General features: G+C 54.3%; 2 long non-coding RNA genes across 2 annotated transcripts; both read right to left on the reverse strand.

The window, feature by feature from the left end:
• Window positions 1–487: 487 nt before the first annotated feature.
• On the reverse strand, window positions 488–8080 carry LOC120324810. Its single transcript, XR_005566418.1, has 2 exons — window positions 8036–8080; window positions 488–1629 (listed from the first exon to the last, which is right to left on the reverse strand). It is a non-coding gene; the product is annotated as an uncharacterized LOC120324810 (long non-coding RNA).
• Window positions 8081–13924: 5844 nt separating this feature from the next.
• Window positions 13925–15798, reverse strand: LOC120324811. Its single transcript, XR_005566419.1, has 3 exons — window positions 15771–15798; window positions 15061–15288; window positions 13925–13964 (listed from the first exon to the last, which is right to left on the reverse strand). It is a non-coding gene; the product is annotated as an uncharacterized LOC120324811 (long non-coding RNA).
• Between the last annotated feature and the right edge of the window lie 3717 nt (window positions 15799–19515).

Below are 19515 nucleotides of genomic sequence, written 5' to 3' on the forward strand. Positions count from 1 at the left end.
GGTCTCTCCAGCCCAGGGAGAGCAGGAAGGAGAACTGCAGGAACACAGGCAGGCACGGGCAGCTCTTGGCACTGATTCCCTGCAGACCTCTCTGCACTTGGGGCTCTGGGCACTTCATTTATAAAGAATGGGGGGGCAGCAGCCCAGGAATGCCCCTCAAAACCAGGGGCCTGGGCAGCTGGAGATCATAGGAGGGGAGTTGGGAGGGGAGACACAGAGAGAGAACAGGAACAGGGGTTGTTTGGGAACAGGCTGTGTGTCCAGCAGGGAGGGGAACTGGAAACACAGGAGGCTGGAGGAAGGCAGGGGGGGAGCACGGGCCTGCCTTGGATGGATCCTTTTTCCCTTGGCTCAGGGGCCTCAGCTCCACCCTCTCCGGGAGCAGCAGGGAACTGCTGCAGGGGAAGAGTTCATTTAGGCACAAGGCAGTGATGCAGCCACGGGGGCAGGGGAAGAGGGGAGAGGAACTGACACCAAAGTGACACCATCACCACTGAAAGGGACTTTATTGAGCTGCAGCACAAACACCTTCCCAGCAGGCCAGGGCAGGAGGTGCCCCCAGGACCACCAGCCCAGCAGCTGGGCTGGCAGGAACACCATCTTCTCAAGGGCTGGAGCCAGGGGCTGACAGCTGGGATCCAGCCTGGGGGGCTGGAGAGCACTCAGGCATCAGGGCCAAGTCCTGCCCCCTCACTGCACACAGTTCAGCCCCAGCAGCAGGGGCATTCTCTGCCTCTCCCTCCACTACTCTTTGGGACCCAACAGCTCAAGGCTGTGGAATTTTAGCTTCATAAATGTTTTACATAGTTGAGCTTCATGAGAACTGGGGCATTTTTGAGTCTTCCTGACTCTTCCAGGGCTGCACTTGCCAGGATCCTTTGGGCCTGGTGTTTTGCTGACAGGCAGGGCACTCAAGGACACAACTCCTCCTTAGTCAGGGAATAATAGGAACAGTTTGAACAAACACAATCCAACACCTCAACTACAGATTTAGGGGATACAAAAGGAAAGGAGCAAGGCCTCACATCCTGATTGCCCCCAGAGACAGAACTGTGGCCCCTGAGCACACACAGCCCTTACCCTGCTCCTCAGGGGCAGCAGCCCCGGGGCTCAATTCTCAGGGAACTTCTCATCCTTTCCCTTTGGGCCTTTGATCCCTGGGCAGGGCAGAGACGCACGAGAAACAACTCCTGGAATGGATCCCATAGACAACAACTCCATTTTGTGCATAAAATCAGTACAATTACTGCGATTACTGGATGGATTCAAGTGTTCAAAAACGTGGGAGCAGATGGTGAGAATGCTGTAAATGTGTCCCACCAGTGGGGAGCAGGGAGTTGTTCTACCTAATGCCCAAAGGTCACTCATTGACCCCTATATTTACTGCTTGCAGTTGGTGATCGAGTCAAGGCTTCTTTCAAAGTTGCAGGGCAATAATTTGCTCTTACCTACAAAAACTCCCTGGTTGACTTACCCTGAAGTGTGTTATTTTTCCAGCACAACATCAGTCGATGCCCTGCAGTGATTCAGGAGATAAAATCCAGTTAATTTTTGCAATCCAGGATGTGAATCCAGTCCTCCAGGTCAGTTCATTGGTACTCGTTAGGTCAGTCTGTGCCTCATTTCTTTCTATTACAGTAGACACACTATGGCACGTGCACTCAGCCCAGTTCATAAATTACTACCCTGATCAATATTTGCCACAGGAGGATGATGCCCAACTGTGCCACCCCCTGCCCCAGCTGATCCCTTTGCTCTTTTGGCAGCACTTCCCCAGAACAGCCCCGCAGGCAGAGCCCAGGGGACGGCCCTGCTGCTGGGACACTGGGGCTGGGACTGGCACCGCTCACACAGGGGGACAACGATGCCAGGGAGACCCCCCGGACCCAGCACCGTAAGGGAAACTACAGCACTGCATGGCAACAGTGCTCCCAGCCCCTGGAATCACATCCATCCCATCCCACTGAGGGCACCAACAGCCGCCCGCACAATGAGCCCGACAGACCCCGGCCCTGCCAGAGAGTCCCCCCGGGCACAAAGGGACACTGACCCCTGGCCAAGGGCCATTTGCTTCCTGGGGCACCTTGTCCTGGGGGCCTGGTTTGGAGCTGCTTTTCCATCTCCATCCAAATCAAACCAAGGCACCCGACCCAGGCACCTTTCCCAGGGCACTGCCCGGGCCAACAGCATCGCCCAGAGGGACCACAAGGGCTCTGAGGATGGCCAGGACCCACAGTCTCTGTAAGACATCAAGCTCAAACATGGCAATGGCATTCCCTCCACTAACAGTTATTCACACCAACATATTCCCATGGTCCTGTTTCATTCCCACAGGTGGGGCATCTCATGCAGCTCATGGACGACTTTTGCCTCCCCCCTCTGGCACGGGTTATAAGCTCCTGCTTTCCCAAAGTGCTTCCCACTGACAGATGGGGCTGACCCAGCAGTGAGCCAGGCATGCTCCCTCTCTGCTCCCAGCACTTGCTCTGGGGCTTTTCCCCATTTCCCAGTGATTTGTGCTCACTGTCCAGGGGATCTACACTTGTTGCTTCAACCACAGGGCCCTTGGCAACTCCCTCCCGAGGCCTCGCTCCTGCCCCGCCCCCTGCTCTGGCTCTGGCTTGGATACACCATCTCCATTCCATGGTGCTGCCTTCCTGAGCAGGGCCTGGCCTGTGCACCCTGGAGGAGCTTTGTACCCACGGCCTTCTGGGGATTTCCACTAAAGCCCAAGAACATACTCAGAGCCCCTTCTCCAACAGGGGCTACCTTGGGCTGGCTTCCAGTAACTTCCTATTCCCAGTAACTTCCTATTCCCAAATCCTAAAGGCACTTCCTTCCCACCCTACTTCTGCCAGAGGCTACAACTGGCACCATTACCACTGGCAGGAACCTTCAGTTCCCCCTCTCTGGCTCAGATTGGCCACAGGTCCTGAGCCTGTTGAATTGCTCCCTGAGCTGTCTCCAACCCTCCCTGCTGCTCATTTCCCACTCAAACTCACAGATCTGTCCTGGGACTTCATGGCCCAGGCCAAGGATTGGTCCCAAAGGAGGACCTGGTTGTCACCAAAAGCCAAACCAACCAATAAACTGCTGGGCTGCCACCTGGCTCTGGGGGTGACCAAGCCTGAAGTCTCCTGCCTAGTCCTGGGCAAAACTTCCTGGGGACCACAGCACCTCTGAGTTCCTAAAAATATCACAGGTTGGGCAGGTGCTTGGATTTGGTCTGGATTAACTCCCCCCTTCCTTTCCAGGTGCTGCACTACTCATTCTAATGGTGCTTGTACTCCCTGAACCATTCCCTCACCCATCCAACCATCCCTTGTGCCCTCTCTGACAAGGACAGTGGCTCCAGGTGTTCTGCCACGCTCCCAGGGCACAGGGGGGGACTGTGGAGCCACCCTCGAGGGGGGAAACGTGCCCTGCCTGCCCTGCCCAGGGAAAGGGAACTGCCCCCAGTGCTCCCCAGCACAAGGCCCCCTTGGAAATATCCACTGCAATGGGACACTCAGGGACAGCAACAAGCACTGCACGAGGCTGCTCTGGCACAGGACCAGTTTCAGCCTCAGCTTTTCTCTGCACCACTTCACTTGGTTTGCCACCTCATCCTGCAGTCAAAACTTGCTGTCCTTGCAACCTTTCAGGGTGACCATAAATCACAGAGGCCTCTGCTCCAGCACCCACCAGGGCCTGATCCATCTGACAGGATCCATTTTCCAAGGAATTCAAAGCTCCACCTGAGGACCAGGGTCTTTTCTCACCCATCCTTGTGCTGGAGCTTGGTCTCCATCTCACTCTGCTTTCAGTTCCCTCCATGGTTGAACACTGGCAGCCCTGGCCCTGGGTGGAGCTGGGCATCCTGATCCCATCCCTCCTGGCCCCGGAACCGCTGGCTCAGCAATGGGGGGCCCTCCCTTGCCAAGGGCACGGTCCCGTCGGGGCTCACGGGGGGAGCAGGAGGTCGAAGGCTCCATCCCTGCTGCTACAACCTTCCAGCACTACAGCCAACAGAGGAGCCTCTCCAGCCCTGCCTCCCAAGGCATCCTGAACAAACCCAGCCCAGCTCCACAGGACAAACTGCTCCCTGTCTGCCCAGGCCAGTCTAACCCAGAGGCTCCCAGGTCATGCAGGACAACTGCCCAGGGGATCAGGGACTCCAGTCCACCTCTTCCTAGCACAGGTTTGGGTGAGTTTGGCAAATAGAGAGACTCAGGAATTCCCCAATGTTTTCCCAGTTTAACCCCTGTCACACCAATCACCTGAACACGGCCAGCCCTTAATTCTCCCTCTCTTGGGTTAAGGACTGAGGAAGTTGGACCTGTGTCTGACCAGGACAGGTGCAAACCAAATGCTGGGGACTGGAACACACACCTGGCACTCCTGCAGCTCTTACCATTGCATTCAAGAGAAAACAGCCAATTGGACCATCACTGCTCGTTTCTTAACCCCAATCCCACACTTCCTTTGCACTTGGAGCACCACTTTTAGAACCCAATTACAGTCCAGTAGAGAGCTCCATGTCTAGCATGGACAGCTACACCTGGGATACTCTCAGCAATGCCTGAATCCAGTGCAGGGACCTTGCTTTGAACTCCCCAGGGCCGGGCACCCCGAGGATCTCCCCGAATAATCCTTTCGGTGCGCGCTGGAGTCCTCGGGGTGCCCCAACCCGGGGGGCACCAACAGCACTGTCCCTCCGGGGGGCCCAAGTTGGTCCTAAACTGCAGGGGGATCTTGCCTGTGTCCCAGACTGGTCCGGGGATCTGAGGCCCTTCCCGAGAAAATCTCGGTGCCGGCGTGAAGGGCCAGAGATCCCTTGGAGCCACGGGAGAGCAGGCACAGAGTCCCTCCTGGGGGGCAATTCTGCTGCCTGAAATCAGCTCTTCAGAGAAGCCTCTAAGGCTCAGCTGGTGAGTTTTCCAAGCCAGGCATTCCTTGCTTACAACACCCTGCCATGATCCCAGCCCCATGGGGGTCCTGGCAATCAGCCCCCAAAGGGCACACGGAGGGGTCTCCACTGCAGCTGATGGGAGGGGTCACCATTACAGGAGGGCTCATTTTCCTTCCCTGCCTTCCTGTTCCACATTCAGGACATTTCCCAGCACTTATCACCATACACACCTACCCTTAGAAGGTTTCCGAGGAGCTTCACCGAGGGCCTTCCCAGCTCTGCTCTGTCTGGAGCCCTCCAAGTCCTCAGGGCCTGCCTGAGGAACCTCAACACAACTCACCTGCTGACACAGCAACTTGGTGCTGCTTGGCTGCTGCCTCACTTCCCTTCTTCCTTCTTTCTTCACCTCCCTTGCTTGGTCCCTTTCAATCCCTGGGCTCAGCTCTGGGCACTTTCCAGGCTCCATCCCACTGCAAAAAGGATTAGCCCTTGTTACATCTCAACACTCACATATCATTCCCCCTTTTGCCTTGACACTGGGCCATCAGGCCAGGGTCTCCTTATTTAAAGCACAGTTTGACTCCTCAGTGACAACAACTGACAGCCCTGAATCCTAACACAGGCTGAGACACAAACACGGATGGGAACTCTGAAGGATCCACTTGGTTCTGCTCACCAACCAAAAGGAGCTTTCTGAACTCAAGGAGAACAGACCCCAGGTCCTTTTACTGCAATTTTACCTGCTATCAATGTGACCCACAAGACCTGCAAAGGCCCTTCCCACTTCCCCTGCAGGGCTGGCAGTGCCACCACTGGACACGGCCCCAGGGGCTGGGCAGGAACGGAGGGGCTGGGGCGTCCAATCCATCGGCCCAGGCGGCACCAGGAGTTCCTGCAGTTCCTGAGGGGAGAGCCTCAAGCCAACAAAGGATTAGGAAGAGCATTTCAAACTTTAATATCTATATCCCCTGGAAGAAGGGGAGTTGGACAAGGTCTACTGGGGCAACAAGGACACACTCAAGGCTGTCTATTCAAAGGATCTACCAGCACTCAAAAGCTGTCACTGTCCTTCTGTCAGGGGGAACTCAGCAAACTCTCTTTGCCAAGAGCCTCCAGGAGGATTTCCAGCTTTTGGGGCTCCCTTTTAACTATTTTTCCCATCACTGTAGCTGGGACTGTCACCTGCCCTACAGGGGGAACAGCCCACAAAGTTCACTTGCAGGGATGCCATTAACTCAAAGTCCCTTCTCAGGGGGTCACTGCACACCTTGGCCTTTCTTTGCCCTCCCCACCAAAGATGATTCCAACACTTCTGACACATCTGGCAGACCCAGAGCTCTCCTCAGGGAAGGCTTCAGCTGCTTAAAGGCTGCCCTTGCACCATCTAGCCAAGGCAGCAAATGCTTACAGGCTCTTGGAAAAGTTGCCCTAACAGTCTTACCACACATGCAGAGGGAGCAATCCAGAGTCCAGCCCGTCCCACCATTCCCAGGGAGGCAGTTCAGGGGCTGTTTGGGGCTCAGGGAGGAGTCACGGGGCTTCTTTTCTTCCTTCCTGCTTTCCAGATTTTCTCCTTCCAAAGCAAAGCTTTCTTGGCTTTCCTTGCTCAAGGACATGCAGCCAAGGCCATCTTTGCAATCCAATACTGGAAACTCCTCAAGGTTGTCATTCAAGGTGCTTCTCTCAGGTCCTGCACTCATCAATCATCTTGGCCATTGGTTCCTTGGCAGGTTCTTGCATTCACGTCCTACAAGCAAACCAGGAGGAGCAAATTCAGCTGTTCCTGCAACCAATCCAAGCTGGCATCCTGATTTTAAAGGATACTGGCTTGGCCTTACCAGGAGAGATCCCACACCAGGGGTAATACCTACAGGTTCTGCCCTCTTCCACTCTCCTGCAGTTCCACTGGCCCACACCACAGGAACAGCTGCAGCTGCCACTTCAGTCGGGGCCTTGCTGCTGACAGGAGTTATTCCCTGCACAACAAGAGCTGCTGCTTGGACACATTGAGTTTCAGCAATTACAGTGTCAATATCCCCATTTTCCATTTCATTTCTGCCTCAACTTTTTCCAGTGAATCTCTTCCTAGCACAGGTTTGGGTGAGTTTGGCAAATAGAGAAACTGAGGAACTACCCAGTGTTTTCCAGTTTAACCCCTGTCACACCAATCACCTGAACACTGCCAGCCCTTCATTCTCCCTCTCTTGGGTTAAGGACTGAGGAAGTTGGACCTGTGTCTGACCAGGACAGGTGCAAACCAAATGCTGGGGACTGGAACACACACCTGGCACTCCTGCAGCTCTCACAGTCACATTCCAGAGAAAACAGCCAATTGGACCCTCCCTGCTCATTTCTTAATCCCAATCCCACACTTCTTTGGCACTTGGAGCACCACTTTTATCACCCAATTGCAGCCCATTAGAGAGCTCCATGTCTAGCAGGGACAGGGACCCCTGGGATACTCTCAGCAATGCCTGAATCCATGGCAGGGACCTTGCTTTGAGCTCCCCAGGGCCGGGCACCCCGAGGATCTCCCCGAAGAATCCTTTCGGTGCGCGCTGGAGTCCTCGGGGTGCCCCAACCCGGGGGGCACCCACAGCACTGTCCCTCCAGGGGGCCAAGTTGGTCCTAAACTGCAGGGGGATCTTGCCTGTGTCCCAGACTGGTCCGGGGATCTGAGGCCCTTCCCGAGAAAATCTCGGTGCCGGCGTGAAGGGCCAGAGATCCCTTGGAGCCACGGGAGAGCAGGCACAGAGTCCCTCCTGGGGGGCAATTCTGCTGCCTGAAATCAGCTCTTCAGAGAAGCCTCTAGGACTCAGCTGGTGAGTTTTCCAAGCCAGGTATTCCTTGCTTACAACACCCTGCCATGATCCCAGCCCCACGGGGGTCCTGGCAATCAGCTCCCAAAGGGCACACGGAGGGGTCTCCACTGCAGCTGATGGGAGGGGTCACCATTACAGGAGGGTTCATTTTCCTTCCCTGCATTCCTGTTCCACATTCAGGACATACTCCAACACTTATTAACTACACACACCTACCCTTAGAACGTTTCCAAGGGGCTTCACTGAGGGCCTTCCCAGGTCTGCTCTGTCTGGAGCCCTCAAAGTCCTCAGGGCCTGCCTGAGGAACCTCAACACAACTCACCTGCTTACACAGCAACTTGGTGCTGCTTGGCTGCTGCCTCACTTCCCTTCTTCCTTCTTTCTTCACCTCCCTTGCTTGGTCCCTTTCAATCCCTGGGCTCAGCTCTGGGCACTTTCCAGGCTACATCCCACTGCAAAAAGGATCAGCTCTTGTTACATCTCAACATGGACATATCATTCCCACTTCATACTTGACCCTAAGGATCCACTTTGTCCTGCTCACCAATCAAAAGGAGCTTTCTGAACTCAAGAATAACAGACCCAACATCCTTTTACTGCAATTTTACCTGCTATCAATGTGACCCACAAGACCTGCAAAGGCCCTTCCCACTTCCCCTGCAGGGCTGGCAGTGCCACCACTGGACACGGCCCCAGTGGCTGGGCAGGAACGGAGGGGCTGGGGCGTCCAATCCATCGGCCCAGGCGGCACCAGGAGTTCCTGCAGTTCCTGAGGGGAGAGCCTCAAGACAACAAAGGATTAGGAAAAGGATCATTTGAAACTTTAATATGTATATCTCCTGCAATATGGGGAGTTGGACAAGGCCTACTGGGGCAACAAGGACACACTCAAGGCTGTCTATTCAAAGGATCTACCAGCACTCAAAAGCTGTCACTGTCCTTCTTGCAGGGGGAACTCAGCAAACTCTCTTTGCCAAGAGCCTCCAGCAGGATTTCCAGCTTTTGGGGCTCCCTTTTAATTATTTTTCCCATCCCTGTAGCTGGGACTGTCACCTGCCCTACAGGGGGAACAGCCCACAAAGTTCACTTGCAGGGATGCCATTAACTCAAAGTCCCTTCTCAGGGGGGTCACTGCACACCTTGGCCTTTCTTTGCCCTCCCCACCAAAGATGCTTCCAACACTTCTGACACATCTGGCAGACCCAGAGCTCTCCTCAGGGAAGGCTTCAGCTGCTTAAAGGCTGCCCTTGCACCATCTAGCCAAGGCAGCAAATGCTTACAGGCTGTTCTGTAAAGTTGGCATAACAGTCTTACCACACATGCAGAGGGAGCAATCCAGAGTCCAGCCCGTCCCACCATTCCCAGGGAGGCAGTTCAGGGGCTGCCTGGGGCTCAGGGAGGAGTCACGGGGCTTCTTTGCTTCCTTCCTGCTTTCCAGATTTTCTCCTTCCAAAGCAAAGCTTTCTTGGCTTTTCTTGCTCAAGGACATGCAGCAAAGGCCATCTTTTCAATCCAATACTGGAAACTACTCAAGGTTGTCATTCAAGGTGCTTCTCTCAGGTCCTGCACTCATCAATCCCCTTGGCCATTGGTTCCTTGGCAGGTTCTTGCATTCAGGACCTACAAGCAAACCAGGATGAGCAAATTCAGCTGTTCCTGCAACCAATCCAAGCTGCCATTCTGATTTTAAAGGATACTGGCTTGGCCTTACCAGGAGAGATCCCACACCAGGGGTAATACCTACAGGTTCTGCCCTCTTCCACTCTCCTGCAGTTCCACTGGCCCACACCACAGGAACAGCTGCAGCTGCCACTTCAGTCGGGGCCTTGCTGCTGACAGGAGTTATTCCCTGCACAACAAGAGCTGCTGCTTGGACACATTGAGTTTCAGCAATTACAGTTTAAATAGCCCCTGTTTTCCATTTCATTTCTGCCTCAAGTTTTTCAGGAAGTCTCTTCCTAGCACAGGTTTGGGTGAGTTTGGCAAATAGACCAACTGAGCAATTCCCCAATGTTTTCCCAGTTTCACCCCTGTCACACCAATCACGTTAACACTGCCAGTCCTTAATTCTCCCTCTATTGGGTTAAGGACTGAGGCAGTTGTACCTGTGTCTGAGCAGGACAAGTGCAAACCAAATGCTGGGGACTGGAACACACACCTGGCACTCCTAGAGCTATTATAATTGCATTCAAGAGAATATAGCCAATTGTACCATCACTGCTCATTTCTTCTGTGCCACAACAACATCATTCCAGGCCTCTCCCTGCCAACCCTCCGCTTCTCCCAACAGCTCCAGGGGCACCAGAACCTGCCCTGAAGGCACAAAGGCTCCTTTTGGGAGCACCACGACCCACCCAGACTGTAGCACTGGAATTCCATCTCCTGGACAAGCTGGGAGAAGCAGGGAAGAAAACCAGGACCTTCCAGGTCAATTGGGGGCACCTCTTCATCCAACAGCAGCTCCAAGGAAGGTATTGAGTCAACACCTCACCAAAGACACAGGAAAACAAGTGCCAACACCTCAACAATCACTCCAGTTTTCAACTGATAAAAGCAACAGTAAAGAAAAGCTTTTCAGACACTTGGGAAGAGTCCATCCCACTTTAACCAGTGTGTGGGACTCGTTCCCAGCCTCCTGAGCTTCATTTCCCACCTCACTGGGGCTGCAGAACACCTGGTTCTACACACACACACAGGGAGCTGCTGCTCCTGCATTCCAGTCTCCTGGTTCCCCTTGCAACTCCTCCAGCTGTTTGCCCAGCTCTCCAGTGCCCCTTCCTTTGCCCACTGCACTTGGTCACAGCCCCAGGGCTCCCAGGGCCACCCTGGGCTCTCCCCTGCCCTGACACTCAGGGCCCTTTCCCAGCCTGACTCCATCCAGCACTGACCCAGCTGCTGCACCTGCAATTCTCCTGCTCCTGCCCTCCCTCTGCCTGCAAAACACCCCTGCCAGCTCCTGCACCCCACCTCTTACCTCCCAGACAACAGGAGCTGCATCCTCCTGGATCCTCCAGCTGGATGCTGCTGGCTCTGGGCAGCTCCCACCCTTCAGCAGGGGATGCCAAAGGCAGCTCTGGGGACTGTCCCGAGGGCAGGGACACCCACTGTGGCTCACACCAACACTCAGCCATCTCAGGCCTGGGCTCTTCTGCCTGCAGGGCAACAAACAGCCAAGCAGGGACACTGGGACACTCCAAGGAAACAGGGACAACACACTCAGCAGCCTGGCACACCACAGACCCAAACCTGCCCAGGCTCCAGCTGCTGCACAGACCTGTGGCCACACAGGACCCAAACCCACCCCCAGCACAGACAACCCTGGGCAGGTCAAGCTGCTCATTCCCAACCACAACCAAACAGCCAGTGCCACTGTCTGCCAGCCCCTGCTCCCAGCAATCAATCATCTTTCCCATTTGCTTTCTCTACAGCTCCTTGCATTCACATTCTACTATCAAACCATGATCAGCAAATTTAGCTCTTACTAGAACCAATCCAGCTTGGCTTCCTAATTTTAAAGGATACTGGGTTTGCCTTACCAGGAGAGACTCTGGCTTAGGGGTAATTCTTACAGCTTCTGTCCTTGTCCATTTGCTTGGAATTCCACTGGCCCACACCACAGGAACAACTGCAGCTGCCACTTCAGTCGGGACCTTGCTGCTGACAGGAGTTATTATCCCTCTGTAAACACCAAACTGCTTCAATACAAACAATCCAGTGGACACTACAACTCCTTGGCACTTTCAGTGGAACCAGTGCAAGTCAGTTCCTAAGTTACACAAGGTTTTCTTCTAAAGTTGTAATTAATTAAGATATCAAAACAACAACAACTGTGAAATAAGAGATGGTTCTACTTTTAGGGAAACAAAAACCCAAACCCCCATCCCCAGTGCTACAATAGCTCAGGCTCCCAGAAAGACCCAGGGGCTGGGCTGGGGCTTTTTGGCTGCCCTGGAGCACAGGCAGGAACACGATGTCACCACCCCACGGGCACAGCTGAGAACCCAAAGAGCAGCCACACCAGCAGCTCCTGCCAGCCCTGCTGGGCTGGGCCTTGGGGAGGAAGGGCACTGGCCTTGCTTCCTGCCTAGCAGCAAAGAGCCTCCTTGCTGAGCACCTCTCCTGCCAAGGGCATCAGCTCAGATGCGAAGTTCATCAAGGGCAACTTCCTGGAATGAGAAACATTCCTGTTCCCTGGACAATCTCTTTCCAACTGAACTCAGAAGTACACACAAAACTTCAGGTGTTACCTAAAATTTCTTACAAGAACCTCTGAGACTCAACTGATGAGTTTTAGAAGCCAGGCAATCTTTGATTCCTATGCTCTTGAACCATTCCAGCCCACCAGGGGCCCTGGCAATCAGCTCCCAAAGGGCACACAGAGGTGTCCCCACTGCAGATGATGGGAGGGGTCAGCAATACAAGAGGGTTCATTTTCCTTCCCTGCATTCCTGTTCCACATTCAGGGCATTTCCCAACACTTATCACCATACACACCTACCCTTAGAAGGTTTCCAAGGGGCTTCACTGAGGGCCTTCCCAGCTCTGCTCTGTCTGGAGCCCTCCAAGTCCTCAGGGCCTGCCTGAGGAACCTCAAGGCAACTCACCTGCTTACACAGCAACTTGGTGCTGCTTGGCTGCTGCCTCACTTCCCTTCTTCTTTGTTTCTTCACCTCCTTTGGTTGGTCCCTTTCAATCCCTGGGCTCAGCTCTGTGCACTTTCCAGGCTCCATCCCACTGCAAAAAGGATTAGCTCTTGTTACATCTCAACACTCAGATATCATTCCACCTTTTGCCTTGACACTGGGCCACCAGGCCAGGGTCTCATTATTTAAAGCACAGTTTGACTCCTCAGTGACAACAACTGACAGCCCTGAATCCTAACACAGGCTGAGACACAAACACGGGTGGGAACTCTGAAGGATCCACTTGGTTCTGCTCACCAACCAAAAGGAGCTTTCTGAACTCAAGGAGAACAGACCCCAGGTCCTTTTACTGCAACTTTACCTGCTATCAATGTGACCCACAAGACCTGCAAAGGCCCTTCCCACTTCCCCTGCAGGGCTGGCAGTGCCACCACTGGACACGGCCCCAGGGGCTGGGCAGGAACGGAGGGGCTGGGGCGTCCAATCCATCGGCCCAGGCGGCACCAGGAGTTCCTGCAGTTCCTGAGGGGAGAGCCTCAAGACAACAAAGGATTAGGAAGAGCATTTCAAACTTCAATATGTACATCTCCTGGAATATGGGGACTCGGACAAGGCCTACTGGGGCAACAAGGACACACTCAAGGCTATCTATTCAAAGCATCTACCAGCACTCAAAAGCTATCACTGTCCTTCTTGCAGGGGGAACGCAGGAAACTCTCTTTGCCAAGAGCCTCCAGGAGGATTTCCAGCTTTTGGGGCTTTCTTTTAACCATTTTTCCCATCACTGTAGCTGGGAACATCACCTGCCCTACAGGGGGAACAGCCCACAAAGTTCACTTGCAGGGAAGCCATTGACTCAAAGTCCCTTCTCAGGGGGGTCACTGCACACCTTGTCCTTTGTTTGCCCTCCCCACCAAAGATGCTTCCAACAGTTCTGAGAGATCTGGCAGACCCAGAGCTCTCCTCAGGGAATGCTTTAGCTGCTTAAAGGCTACCCTTGCACCATCTACCCAAGGCAGCAAATGATTACAGTTACTTGAAAACAGTTAGCCCTACCAGTCTTCCCCCCAACATGCAGAGGGAGCCAAATCCAGAGCCACGCCCGGTCCCACCCTTCACAGGGAGGCAGTTTAGGATCTGTTTGGGGACTCAAGGGAGGGAGTCACGTGGCTTCTGTGCTTCCTTCCTGCTTTCCAGATTTTCTCCTTCCAAAGCAAAGGTTTCTTGGCTTTCCTTGCTCAAGGACATGCAGCAAAGGCCATCTTTGCAATCCAGTACTGGAAACTCCTCGAGGTTGTCATTCAAGGTGCTTCTCTCAGGTCCTGCACTAATCAATCATCTTGGCCATTGGTTTCTTGGCAGGTTCTTGCATTCACGTCCTACAAGCAAACCAGGAGGAGCAAATTCAGCTGTTCCTGCAACCAATCCAAGCTGCCATTCTGATTTTAAAGGATACTGGCTTGGCCTTACCAGGAGAGATCCCACACCAGGGGTAATACCTACAGGTTCTGCCCTCCTCCACTCTCCTGCAGTTCCACTGGCCCACACCACAGGAACAGCTGCAGCTGCCACTTCAGTCGGGGCCTTGCTGCTGACAGGAGTTATTCCCTGCACAACAAGAGCTGCTGCTTGGACACATTGAGTTTCAGCAATTACAGTGTCAATATTCCCATTTTCAATTCCATTTCTGCCTCAACTTTTACACTCCATGTCTTCCTAGCACAGGTTTGGGTAAGTTTGGCAAACAGACAAACTGAGGAATCACCCAATGTTTTCCAGTTTGACCCCTGTCACACCAATCACCTGAACACTGCCAGTCCTTCATTCTCCCTCTCTTGGGTTAAGGACTGAGGAAGTTGGACCTGTGTCTGACCAGGACAGGTGCAAACCAAATGCTGGGGACTGGAACACACACCTGGCACTCCTGCAGCTCTCACAGTCACATTCCAGAGAAAACAGCCAATTGGACCCTCACCGCTCATTTCTTAATCCCAATCCCACACTTCTTTGGCACTTGGAGCACCACTTTTATCACCCAATTCCAGCCCATTAGAGAGCTCCCTGTCTAGCAGGGACAGGGACCCCTGGGATACTCTCAGCAATACCTGAATCCATGGCAGGGACCTTGCTTTGAGCTCCCCAGGGCCGGGCACCCCGAGGATCTCCCCGAATAATCCTTTCGGTGCGCGCTGGAGTCCTCGGGGTGCCCCAACCCGGGGGGCACCCACAGCACTGTCCCTACAGGGGGGGCAAGTTGGTCCTAAACTGCAGGGGGATCTTGCCTGTGTCCCAGACTGGCCCGGGGATCTGAGGCCCTTCCCGAGAAAATCTCGGTGCCGGCGTGAAGGGCCAGAGATCCCTTGGAGCCACGGGAGAGCAGGCACAGAGTCCCTCCTGGGGGGCAATTCTGCTGCCTGAAATCAGCTCTGCAAAGAAACCTCTAAGACTCAGCTGGTGAGTTTTAGAAGCCAGGCATTCCTACACACCGTAAGATATTTTAAGAGTTTACTGAGTGAAAAAGCATAAAGCTTTTATCAGGGACATCTGACCTCCCACAGACAGCTCCTTTCCCCTTTCACTACAAAATTACTTCCATGGTATCATTTAATACCAAGTGCCCAGGAACCCCAGACTGTGCTTTCCAGAACAGAAAATAAGCAGAGGGAAGGAGCTTTGCACAAGTGGAACAGGCTCCAGAACAGACCTGACTTTAGTTCTACTCTTTGTGTTCAAATACAGCAGACAAAAGCTCCAGCAGGAGAGCTGGCACATGACCCATGGTACCCTGAAAGTCCCTCTCACGAGGGCTGGAGGAAAATCACAGCTGTGCGAGTCCCTTGTGCCTGCAGATGCCTGGGGATCCTCTCCATCCACCTCGTGCTCTCCCAACAGCAGAAAGGGTGACCTCAGGGACACGGTGGCACTCGACATCCTGCTGAGAGAGCAAGGAAACCTTTAGCATAAAGGGGAGTTGGAATCTAAAACTTCCTTTGCTGGGAGCTTTGTGCAACCAAGAAGGGGAAAATTTGCATCTCCTTTGGTACAGGTGTCAACAGGGGCTGAGACTTTTTGCCTTTTTCAGACAACTGTGCCCCTTTTGGCTCCCTGGCAGCTCCAATGGCACCAGAACCCCCTTCCTGCACACCCACGGCTGTCACACACAGGCACCCACACACCTTTGCTCCAGCCCACACGGGGCCAACATTTCCTCCCCCTGCACATCCCAAGGGCAGTAGTTTTGCTAGAGAGCACAGTGGGATAAACTGAGAAAATGATTCGAGCTGATTAAGAGAACACAGTGTAAGGTCAATATGACCTGAAGAGAAAAGAAAAACAAGCCATAAAACTTAATTGGGCCCCCGCTGCCCAGCACAAGGCGCCCCTAGACGCCCCCCGGCTCCCCCGGTCACAAACCCAGCGGCCAAGGCGCTCTCCCCTCCGCAGCCCGGGCAGCAGCGGGGCCGCACCCTCAGCCCTCACACGCGACCGCCCGCACCCGCCCCGCCGGCCCTTTATACCGCGGCCCGGCAGCGCTGCCCAATCAGCGCTCGAGCGCCGCCGCCCAATCCCAGCCCGCCCGGCCCTGCGGCCCCGCCCGCTCACCCGGCCCCGCCCCTCGGCGCGGCCCCGCCCCCCTTTCCCTCAGCGCGGCTCCCGCCGCCGCCGCCGCAGCCCCGGCGGGCGCTGCTGGGGCCGGGGAAGGGCGGGTGGGAGCTCCGCGGTCACGGCCCGGCCGGGAGCTCTCCCGGGATAAGGGGAGCGAGGCGGGCAGCGGGGACGGCGGCGCTCTTGGGGGCGGGCAGGGCAGGGCCGGGCGGCGGGGCCGGCGCGAGCCGGGGGGCGGGTCGAGGGGCGGGGCCGGGCGGGTCGTGGGGCGGGGCTGGGCGGGCCTAGGGGCGGGCCTGGGGGCGGGCCTGGGGGCGGGCCTGGGGGCGGGCCTGGGGGCGGGCCTGGGCGGGTGGAGGGGCGGGTCCGGCGCGATCCCGCGGCGCTTCGCTCTGGGCTCTGGGGCTGCTCCGGGCGGGTTTTGGGGCACTGCGCACACCCTGCCCTGGTCACAGCCCCGCCCCAGCTCGCTGCGCTCCCCGCACCCCTCGCTCAGCTCCGCGGGGATTTGTGCCTCCTCCGAAGGTGGCAAATGTCCGCAAAGCCAGTCGGGAAGCCAGAGAGCTGCAGCCCCCGGGCCCCGCCGCGGCTTCCCCGCCCTCCCCCGGCCCCTCCCGCCCGTCCCGCCCCGCAGCGCCGCTCCCGCTGCCGCCCTCGAACCCAAGTGATGCCTTAAGCCCCTAATGGTTTTTTTATTTTTCTAATATTTGTAAGATTTATAAATTTTATAGGTAGGTTTTAAAAGCAGAAACCCCTTTGTGCCTTGTTCCTTTCCCTTGTTTACACATTCCCTAACCCTCTTACCCCATTCTATGCCTTCTATATCAACCTACCTCTGAATCCAGTAGCAGTGTTTAGTCTTTTGTCAAGGCAAAGGCCTAGACTGTTTGGAGAACAGCGTATCAGGGCCTAAACCACAGAGTACGGTCAAAAACTAGGTAACAATGTACCCTTTGTACTCTGATGAAGTTGAAGATGATGAAGTAAGTGGTCCCAAAAAGACCCCAGACCCAATTCTCAGGGGGAGGGCCCGGGGCGGACCAGAGGAAGGGCCAAAGGGTGGACACATCTGGGATTGGATGGATAATGCTATAAAATGTAACCTCTCGGGCACGGCCGGCGCGCGTCTATATCACCTATTGCCTTGGCAAATAAACCCTTTCAAGGAACGACCCCCGTGCCCCCAGCACAGGCCGGTCCCTCCCCGGCAGCCTCGGCAGCGCCGGGAGCGGCCGCAGCCCCCAACGCCGGGCGGGGCCGCGCGGGGCGGGGGCGGGTCCCGCGGCTGCGACCCCGCGGGGAAGGGACCCCCGGGCCGGCCCCGTCCGGCCCCGCCGCTGGCCCTGATCGGGCACCGCCCCTCGACCACAGTTTTAACATTAGAGAGCCAAGTTTAACCCAGAGCCTGCAAGCTCCCAAGTGCTGGGCATTTCCACAGACTTTTTATTTTTCTCTTTTTAATGACCGCGTTGCCAAAGTTTGGGAAATACAATCAGCGTTCCCTAAACACCGTCACTTCCATAGCCACCTGCTGATGGGCAGCAGCCTGCCCTGGACGGGCTGCGGGGATGCTGTGAAGGCCACTGTTGCCCAGGTTTGAAGGACTCTGGCCATGATCCCCGGCCCGTGGGCAGAAAGCCCAGAGCCAAGGGGAACTCCAGCCAGCTGCAGGCAGATGTTACTCCGTCCCGGTGCCGGGGGTGGGGACGAAGGTGCCCTTCCCCGTTCGGAAGTGGAAGTTGTCCCCTGTGCAGAGCCTGCTCTGATCCTCGGCCTCGTGGGAGCCAATTCCCTTGTCCCAGCCCACTTCCTGCAGGGAAGAAAGGGAAAGATTGCACATAAGGAGACATTCTTCCCTGGGAGGGTGGGGAGGTGGCCTGGCACAGAGAAGCTGTGGCTGCCCCATCCCTGCAAGTGGCCAAGGCCAGGCTGGATGGTCTAGGGAAGGTGTCCCTGCCCGTGGCAGGGGGTGGAAGGAGATGATCCCTGAGGTCCCTTCCAAATCAACTGCAGGATTCCAGGACGATTTCATGCTCTCTCCCTGCGTTTCTTTTGCGTCATTTCCTCTCAAATACAAAATCTCCAATTTAGTTGTGTTAAGACAATACTTTTAAAATCTTTCCAGGAAGAAGAAGGACGTGTAACATATATAGAAATCAGTCCTACACCCACCAAATCATTATTAATTGGAACCCGATTCCCTCATCCCTGTCCTTGTTTTCCTTGGCTGGAAAACTTGATGATCCCCACTGGCTATTTTTAGGGTGGTCCCCTGGAAACTTCTGCACTTGACCCATTGCTGAGTGCAGAGCACAGGGCGAGGGAAGGACAAATTTCTCGGCACCCACCCCCTGGAATTTTCCTTCTCCGCAGCACGCTCCCGTTCCCGCTGTCTCTGGAGGTGCCCGCACGAGTCCTCCTTCTCCCAGCCCTGCCAAACCGACACACGCACAGGAGGAATAACAGGTCTTGCTTGCACAATTCCCGACCCGTGGAAGGCGGCCACCCCCCACCACTACTCTCAATATATTTGCATATACTAATATGCACTACATCCTAATAGTTATGATATATTCTCCTATAATACCTGTTGCTGTATAAGCATTAATTATTGTATATTAATTTTAATTTTCCACAGTTTGAAGTAAAAAATGCTTTTATTGAGAAATGATTAATATTAATATTCTTGTAAGTAATTAATTGTGTAATATGATTAAAATAATTGAACATTATAGCAAAGAAGTATTAGTTTTTGTATTTCGTATTTTACGTATTATATATTTTACGCATATGCATAACATCTTTTCATACATATTATAAAAGCGTAGATAATTCAGTGGGGGAGGAGGGACATATGTTATAACTATTGCAATTAATACATTGTAAATGTTACACTCCGGCACAAAGGCGTTGGTCGAGCATCGCGGCCTCGTCCCGCCTAAAGGGGGGCGTCTCTGCCACATGACCGAAACCACTGACCCAAATCACCCCCAAAAAATATCCAAAACTGACTCAAATCACCCCAAAAAAATGACCAGAAACTGACCCAAATCGCCGCAAAAGATGACCCAAAACTGACCCAAATCTCCAAAAAAAAAGACCCAAAACTCACTCAAATCACCCCAAAAAATGACCCAAAACTGACCCAAATGTCCCAAAAAAATTATCATAAAACTGACCCAAATCTCCCCCAAAAAATGATCCAAAACTGACCCAAATCACCCCAAAAACTGACCAGAACTGACACAAATCTCCCCAAAAAATGACCCGAAACTGACCCAAATCACCCCAAAAAATCACCCGAAATTGACCCAAATCTCCCCAAAAAATGACCCAAAACTGATCCAAATCTTCCCCAAATCTGACCCAAATCTCCCCAAAAAAATGACCCAAAACTGACGCAAATCACCCCAAAAACTGACCAGAAACTGATCCAAATCACCCCCAAAAACTGACCAGAAACTGACCCAAATCACCCCAAAAACTGACCTAAAACTGACCCAAATCTTCCCAAAAAATGACCCAAAAAATGACCCAAATCATCCCCGAAACT

The sequence above is a fragment of the Pipra filicauda genome, unplaced genomic scaffold (assembly GCF_003945595.2).
Source record: "Pipra filicauda isolate LSUMZ 115617 unplaced genomic scaffold, ASM394559v2 scaffold714_size134307_pilon, whole genome shotgun sequence".
Classification (NCBI taxonomy): Eukaryota; Metazoa; Chordata; class Aves; order Passeriformes; family Pipridae; genus Pipra; species Pipra filicauda.